The following is a 7718-nucleotide window of genomic DNA, read 5'->3' on the forward strand; positions in this document are numbered from 1 at the left end:
CTTGTGATACTGTAATAAAGGTTGTTATTATTACGGGTTTGATAACCTGTGAGGGGGAATAGAGGTGAGCTAAGCCTTTTGACAGGGAAGGTTCTGGTGATTCACTGCCAGTTGTGATGACTCACCCTTAATTGCTGAAGAAGCAGACATTTAAGCTTGAGGGATTTAAGTTAAGTAGAACAGATATTCAATAGTAGTCCACTAATGATAAAACACTACAGACTGTTACAAAAGTGTTATAAACAATATGTTTTATTATTTGTGTGATTTGAGTCACAAAACATTCACATTTTCACTAATGTAGTACACATATTTAATTTCAATATATCTACTACCCAATACCAGAATGTATTAGTTTGCAGAACCAAATAGGCTTGAAAGTAGTCTGAGGACAGGAAGATAATGACCTCGCTCTTTCTAGAATATGCTCTGTCATAACATGCTATTGCTGTTAAGTGGAGCAGAACAGGGGAACCCAAGAGCAGACTCAGACCAGGAAACAGGGATGAACCAATATATTTATTGTAACACAGGGAGAGATGAAGTGCAGATCCAGGGAAGCTTGGATAAGTTGTAGGAAACCAGATGTGGAGGCTGAGGTTGGAGTGAACTGGGGTTGGGACAGGGTAAACAGGTCCAAGGGAGTGTTGATGAGTTGATTCCAGAACAGGGTAGCAGGGTGGTGAGATGTGGAACAGAAGACAGGAACCAGAGTCAGAGCGGCAAAACTGCAGTGAGAGGAGAAACAGTGTCAGGCAAGGAAATAGGCACAGCAGGATACAGGATCTTAAATAACAACAAATAGCTAGAAGCATGACTGACTGAACGGAGATTAGGATCTGGCAGAGTGGAAGTGGCAGGACAGAGTATTTGTAGAGGTCTTGATTATGGAATGGGTTGCAGCTGGTGGGGAACGTCTCTGACTCCAGCACACCTGTCTCATACTACACAATCACACACACAGAGGGAGAGGGAGAGAACTGGGAGAATGGCTGCAGGTCAAGGAGACACCGGATGTCCACTAGGGGGTGTAGCAGGAGCAGATGTGACAATTGCAATAAATTCACTAAACTAATACGGTTTCTATACACTCCCTCTGTAATTATTTGGACAGTGAGGCTCTATACTGGTTTCATATGAGGTGATAGTACAGAATGTCACCTTAAAGTTTAGGTTATTTTCATACATATCTGTTTTACTGTTTAGAAATTAAAGCACTTTATGGATCTAGTCCCGCTATTTGAAGAAGTATTTGGACAAATGTACATATTTCATTACAGTAGTCAAAAGTTTTGTATTTGATCCCATATTCCTAGCACGAAATTACTACATCAAACTTGTTGGATGCATTTGCAGTTTGTTTTGGATGAGTTTCGGATTACGCTTTGCCAATAGGAACTGAATGGTGAATAATGTATTGTGTTATTTTGGAGACACTTTAATTGTCAATAAGAATAGAAGATGTTTCTGGACACTTCTACATTAATGTGGATGCTACCATAATTATCAATAATCATGAAGGGATTCTGAATAATAATGATGGATATGATCATTGTTCCTCTGTAACTTTATCACTCATCATTATTCACAATTCATTCATGATTAATAATCATGGTAGCATTCAGAAACTTATTTTATTCTTATTTACAATAAAATTGACACCAAAATGACACAATACAATATTCACCATTCAGTTCCTATTGGTTCTAACATAAGCCGAAACACAACCAAAACAAACTGCAAATTCATCTAACAAGTTTGTAGAGTCACAAGTTTGATGTAGTCATTGCGTTCTAGGAATATGGGACCAAATACTTAGCGGACTAAACTCCATGGTGAAGGAGGTTTAATGAGGAACTTCACCAACGGTGTGGAGCCAAGACCAGGCTTTGTGGAATCTATTTATTTATATATTACATTTTTTAAATTTAACCAGGCAAGTCAGTTAAGAACAAATTCTTATTTACAATGACAGCCTACCCCGGTCAAACCCAGACAACGCTGGGCCAATTGTGTGCCACCCTATGGGATTCCCAATCACGGCCGGATGTTATACAGCCTGGATTCGAACCAGAAACTGTAGTGACGCCACTTGCACTGAGATGCAGTGCCTTAGACCGCTGTGCCACTATCTATCTCCTACACATAAAATGATTTAAATGATGAAACTCCTACCTTGTACTTATGTTTGTCCTCTGTATCTGTGTGCCTTTCTTTGTTTGATCAAATTCATACTTTTTCAATAAACATGAATCAAATACAACCGCTGACTGTTTGCTCATTGCTGTTGCTCTAAGATGGCAACTCAGCGCAAATGCGCATGTACCAATTGAATCTAAACCAAGAAACATTTGGTGGTGTTATTTTATTTACGTTTATTGAAAATAGATGGATTTTAGCAAACAAAGAAAGGCACGCAACTACAGAGGTACAATGTGGGCGTTTCATATGATTATTTTTTGTAAGTATTGACCTTGGGCGAATCGATGTAGTTGGAGCTAGATTCCACAAAGCCTGGTCTCGGATCCACGCCGTTGTTGAAGTTCATCATAAACTTCCTTCACCATGGAGTTTAGTCCACTACCAAATACTAAAACATTTGACTACTTTAATACACTATAAGTGAATTTGTCCAAATACTTATGAAGAAAAATTCACATTCAAATGGGGGACTAGATACATAAAGTGATTTTATTTCTAAACGGTAAAACAGACACTGTACTGTCACCTCATACAGTATGAAACATTTGATCTCAAATAAAAAAAATCCTGGAGTATAGAGACAAATGTACTCATTTTTGCTTCACTTTCCAAATAAATACAGAGAGGAGTGTACAAACCAGCCTACAGTAGTCACTCTCAGATGAGGAAAGAGCAGGGAAAATGCCTGAAATGTTTACCAAAAGATGGCGCCGACAGAGAGGACTGCCTCGCTTCTAGTCCTTAAGGAACCTTGCAGTTTTATGTTTTTTAATGTATTATTTCAAATCTCAACCATATATTGACATGTGCATATTCTTATTCCATTCCTTTCCTTAGATATGTGTATGTTAGGTAGTTGCTGTGGAATTGTTAGTTTACATGTTAGATATTGCTGCACTGACGGAATCAGACAATTTTGTTTACCTTCACGCCCTCAGCCTTCCAGGCGACAGTCATGTGATAGGGGAATTTCCTGTTTGCTGGATGCACACCACAGAGGGCACACTCAACAAGTCATGTGATTGGAGGTGAGCTGTTTGTGAACATGCTTTGTGGAAAACACCCTCGCAGTTACTAATCACAATTGCTTTATGTAACAAAGCAGCCATTATGTATGTTAACACTGTCCCTCTATTTCGAGGCCTAAAACGGCTTTCGTCAGCATGACTGAACCGGTTTCACTCCGTGTCACACAAAAAAGATTTCCATCACTTTTAGTATCACTTAACCCATATTCATCATGGACGTGAGTACACAGTCTGTCCTTTATTTAGCCTTGTGCCAGTTCCCTGACTGGAAGGCTTTGTTATGAAACTCTGGGGACCTTGACAAGGGCCAGTAGAGGAGTGCCATAATAGCACCACCAGATCAGTCACAATCTTACACTCTTTTGTTCTTTAGGAATCCCTTCTCTTTCATGTCTGAGTTTCATAAACCACTGGCTGTGTCGAGGATATAATAGTGCAATGTAAGACCACAGTCTTGAAGGGGTCTTCTAAATCACTTGACACACACTGGGTTTGTGATGAAAATACTTTCAAATCAAATTGTATTAGTCACATACACATGGTTAGCAGATGTTATTGGGAGTGTAGCGAAATGCTTATGCTTCTAGATCCAACAGTGCAGCAGTATCTAACAGGTAATATCTAACAATTCCACAACAACACCTAATATCTAACAAATTCCACAACAAAACCTAAAACACAAAATCTAGTAAAGGAATGGGATAAGAATATATAAGTATAAAATATATGGATTAGCGGGACAGAGCGGTTAAGGATACAGTATACAGTATATACAAAGGAATGTCCCTTTTTCGGGACCCTGTATATCAAAGATAATTTGTAAAAATCCAAATAACTTCACAGATCTTCCTTGGTAAAGGGTTTAAACACTGTTTCCCATGCTTTTCAATTAACCATAAACAATTAATGAACATGCACCTGTGGAACGGTCATAAAGATACTAACAGCTTACAGACAGTAGGCAATTAAGGTCACAGTTATGAAAACTTAGGACACTAAAGAGGCCATTCTATTGACTCAGGGTCCCTGCTCATCTGCGTGAAAGTGCCTTAGGCATGCTGCAAGGAGGCATGAGGACTGCAGATGTGGCCGGGGCAATACATTGCAATGTCCGTACTGTGAGACGCCTAAGACAGCGCTACATGGAGACAGGACGGACAGCTGATTGTCCTTGCAGTGGCAGACCACGTGTAACAACTAGAGGTCGACCAAATATGATTTTTCAACACCGATACCGATTATTGGAGGACCAAAAAAGCCGATACCGATTAATCAGCAGATTTAACAAAATAAATGTATTTGTAATAATGACAATTACAACAATACTGAATTAACACTTATTTTAACTTAATGTAATACATCAATAAAATCAATTTAGCCTCAAGTAGATAATGTTCAATTTGGTTTAAATAATGCAAAAACAAAGTGTCGGAGAAGAACGTAAAAGTGCAATATGTGCTATGCAAGAAAGCTAACGTTTCAGTTTCTTGCTCAGAACATGAGAACATATGAAAGCTGGTGGTTCCATTTAACACGAGTCTTCAATATTCCCAGGTAAGAAGTTTTAGGTTGTAGTTATTATAGTACTATTTCCCTCTATATCATTTGTATTTCATTAACCTTTGACTATTCTTATAGGCACTTTAGTATTGCCAGTGTATCGCTCCTCCCTGGGCTCGAACCAGCAACACAACGACAACAGCCACCACATCGAGGCAGCGTTACCCATGCAGAGCAAGGGACACAACCACCCCAAGGCTCAGAGTGAGTGAAGTTTGAAACGCTATTAGCGCGCGCTAACTAGCCAGCCATTTCACTTCCGTCACACCAGCCTCTTCTCGGGAGTTGATAGGTTTGAAGTCATAAACAGCCCAATGCTTGGCGCACAAGGAAGAGCTGCTGGCAAAACGCACTAAAGTGCTGTTTGAATGAATGTTTACACGCCTGCTTCTGCCTACCACCGCTCAGTCAGATACTTAGATACTTGTATGCTTGTATGCTCAATCAGATTATATGCAACACAGGACACGCTAGATAATATCTAGTAATATCATCAACCATGTGTAGTTAACTAGTGATTATGATTGATTGTTTTTTATAAGATAAGTTTAATGCTAGCTATCAATTTATCTTGGCTTGCTGCATTTGCGTAACAAATGTGGAGTGCAACGAGAGAGGCAGGTCACTATTGCGTTGGACGAGTTAACTGTAAGATTGAATCCCCCGAGCTGACAAGGTGAAAATCTGTCTTTCTGCCCCCGAACGAGGCAGTTAACCCACCGTTCCTAGGCCGTCATTGAAAATAAGAATGTGTTCTTAACTGACTTGCCTAGTTAAATAAAGATTCAATAAAGGTGTAAAAATTGGATTCAAGTTTATTGTCGAAGGAATGAGCGATACATAGAGGCCTGTACTCTGGAGCGGGATCGATTTGGAGGTGGAGGGTCCGTCATGGTCTGGGGCGGTGTGTCACAGCATCATCGGACTGAGCTTGTTGTCATTGCAGGCAATCTTAACGATGTGCGTTACAAGGGAAGACATCCTCCTCTCTCATGTGGTACCCTTCCTGCAGGCTCATCCTGACATGACTCTCCAGCATGACAATGCCACCAGCCATACTGCTCGTTCTGTGCGTGATTTCCTGCAAGACAGGAATGTCAGTGTTCTGCCATTGCCAGCGAAGAGCCCAGATCTCAATCCCATTGAGCACGTCTGGGACCTGTTGGATCGGAGGGTGAGGGCTAGGGCCATTCCCCCCAGAAATGTACGGGAATGTGCAGGTGTATTGGTGGAAGAGTGGGGTAACATCTCACAGCAAGAACTGACAAATCTGGTGCAGTCTCTGAGGAGGAGATGCACTGCAGTACTTAATGCAGCTGGTGGCCACAACAGATACTGACCGTTACATTTGATTTTGCTCCCCCTCCCCTTTGGTCAGGGACACATTATTCAATTTCTGTTAGTCACATGTCTGTGGAACTTGTTCAGTTAATGTCTCAGTTATTGAATCTTCTTATGTTCATAGAAATATTTACACATGTTAAGTTTGCTGAAAATAAACGTTTATTTTTTTGCTGAGTTTACATGTGAGATGAGTAATGTGAAATATGTAAACATTATTAAAGTGGCATTATTAAAGTGACTAGTGTTCCATTTATTAAAGTGGCCAATGATATCAAGTCTGTAGGTAGGCAGCCGCCTCTCTGTGCTAGTGGTGGCTGTTTATCAATCTGATGGCCTTGAGATAGAAGCTGTTTTTCAATCTCTCTGTCCCAGCTTTGATGCACCTGTACTGACCTCACCTTCTGGATGGAAGCGGGGGAACAGGCAGTGGCTTGGGTGGTTATTGTCCGTGATCTTTTTTGGCTTTCTGTGACGTCAGGTGTTGTGGGTGCCCTGGAGGGCAGTAAGTTTGCCCCCGGTGATGCGTTGTGTAGACCGCACCACCCTCTGGAGGGCCCTGCGGTTGTGGGCGGTGCAGTTGCAGTACCAGGCAGTGATACAACCTGACAAGGTGTTTTCAATCGTGCACCTGTAAAAGTTAGTGAGAGTTTTCGGTGACAAGCGAAACATTTTCAGCCTGCTGAGGTTGAAGAGGCGCTGTTGTGCCTTCTTCACCATAGTGTCTATGTGCGTGGACCATTTCAGTTTGTCAGTGATATGTACACAAAGGAACTTAAAACATTCCACCTTCTCCACTGCTGTCCCATCGATGAGAATAGGGGGTGTACCCTTTGCTGTTTCCTGAAGTCCACGATCATCTCTTTTGTTTTGCTGACATTGAATGAGGTTATTTTCCTGACACCTCGCTCCCGGGGACCCTCACCTCCTCCCTGTAGGCTGTCTTGTTGTTGTTTGTAATCAAGCCTACCACTGTAGTGTCATCTGCAAACTTGATGATTGAGTTGAAGGCGTGCATGGCCACACAGTCGTGGGTGAACAGGAAGTACAGGAGGGGGCTGAGAACGCACCCTTGTGGGGCCCCAGTGTTGAGGATCAGTGGAGGGGAGATGTTGTTTCCTACCTTCACCACCTGGGGTTGCTCGTCAGGAAGTCCAGGACCCAGTTGCACAGGGCGGGGTCGAGACCCAGGGTCTCAAGCTTAAGGATGAGTTTGGATGGTACTATGGTGTGGAATGCTGAGCTGTAGTCAATGAACAGCATTCTTACATATGTATTCTTCTTGTCCAGATGGGATAGAGCAGTGTGATGGCGATTGCATCATCTGTGGACCTATTGGGGCTGTAAGCAAATTGGATTGGGTCTAGGATGACAGGTCGGGTGGAGGGCATATGATCCTTGACTAGTGTCTCAAAGCACTTCATGATGACAGAAGTGAGTGCTACGGGGCGGGGCGATAGACTTGTAGTTCAGTTACCTTAGCTTTCTTGGGAACAGGAACAATGGTGGCCCTCTTGAAGAATGTGGGGACAGCAGACTGGGATAGGGATTGATTGAATATGTCCGTAAACACACCAGACAGCTGGT

General features: G+C 41.9%; 1 long non-coding RNA gene across 1 annotated transcript; it reads right to left on the reverse strand.

Moving 5' to 3' along the window:
* Positions 1-234: 234 nt before the first annotated feature.
* On the reverse strand, positions 235-3120 carry LOC118398638 (uncharacterized). The gene is made up of 2 exons (XR_004828651.2): positions 823-3120; positions 235-728 (listed from the first exon to the last, which is right to left on the reverse strand). It is a non-coding gene; the product is annotated as an uncharacterized LOC118398638 (long non-coding RNA).
* Positions 3121-7718: the final 4598 nt, after the last annotated feature.

The sequence above is a fragment of the Oncorhynchus keta genome, chromosome 19 (genome assembly GCF_023373465.1).
Source record: "Oncorhynchus keta strain PuntledgeMale-10-30-2019 chromosome 19, Oket_V2, whole genome shotgun sequence".
Classification (NCBI taxonomy): domain Eukaryota; kingdom Metazoa; phylum Chordata; class Actinopteri; order Salmoniformes; family Salmonidae; genus Oncorhynchus; species Oncorhynchus keta.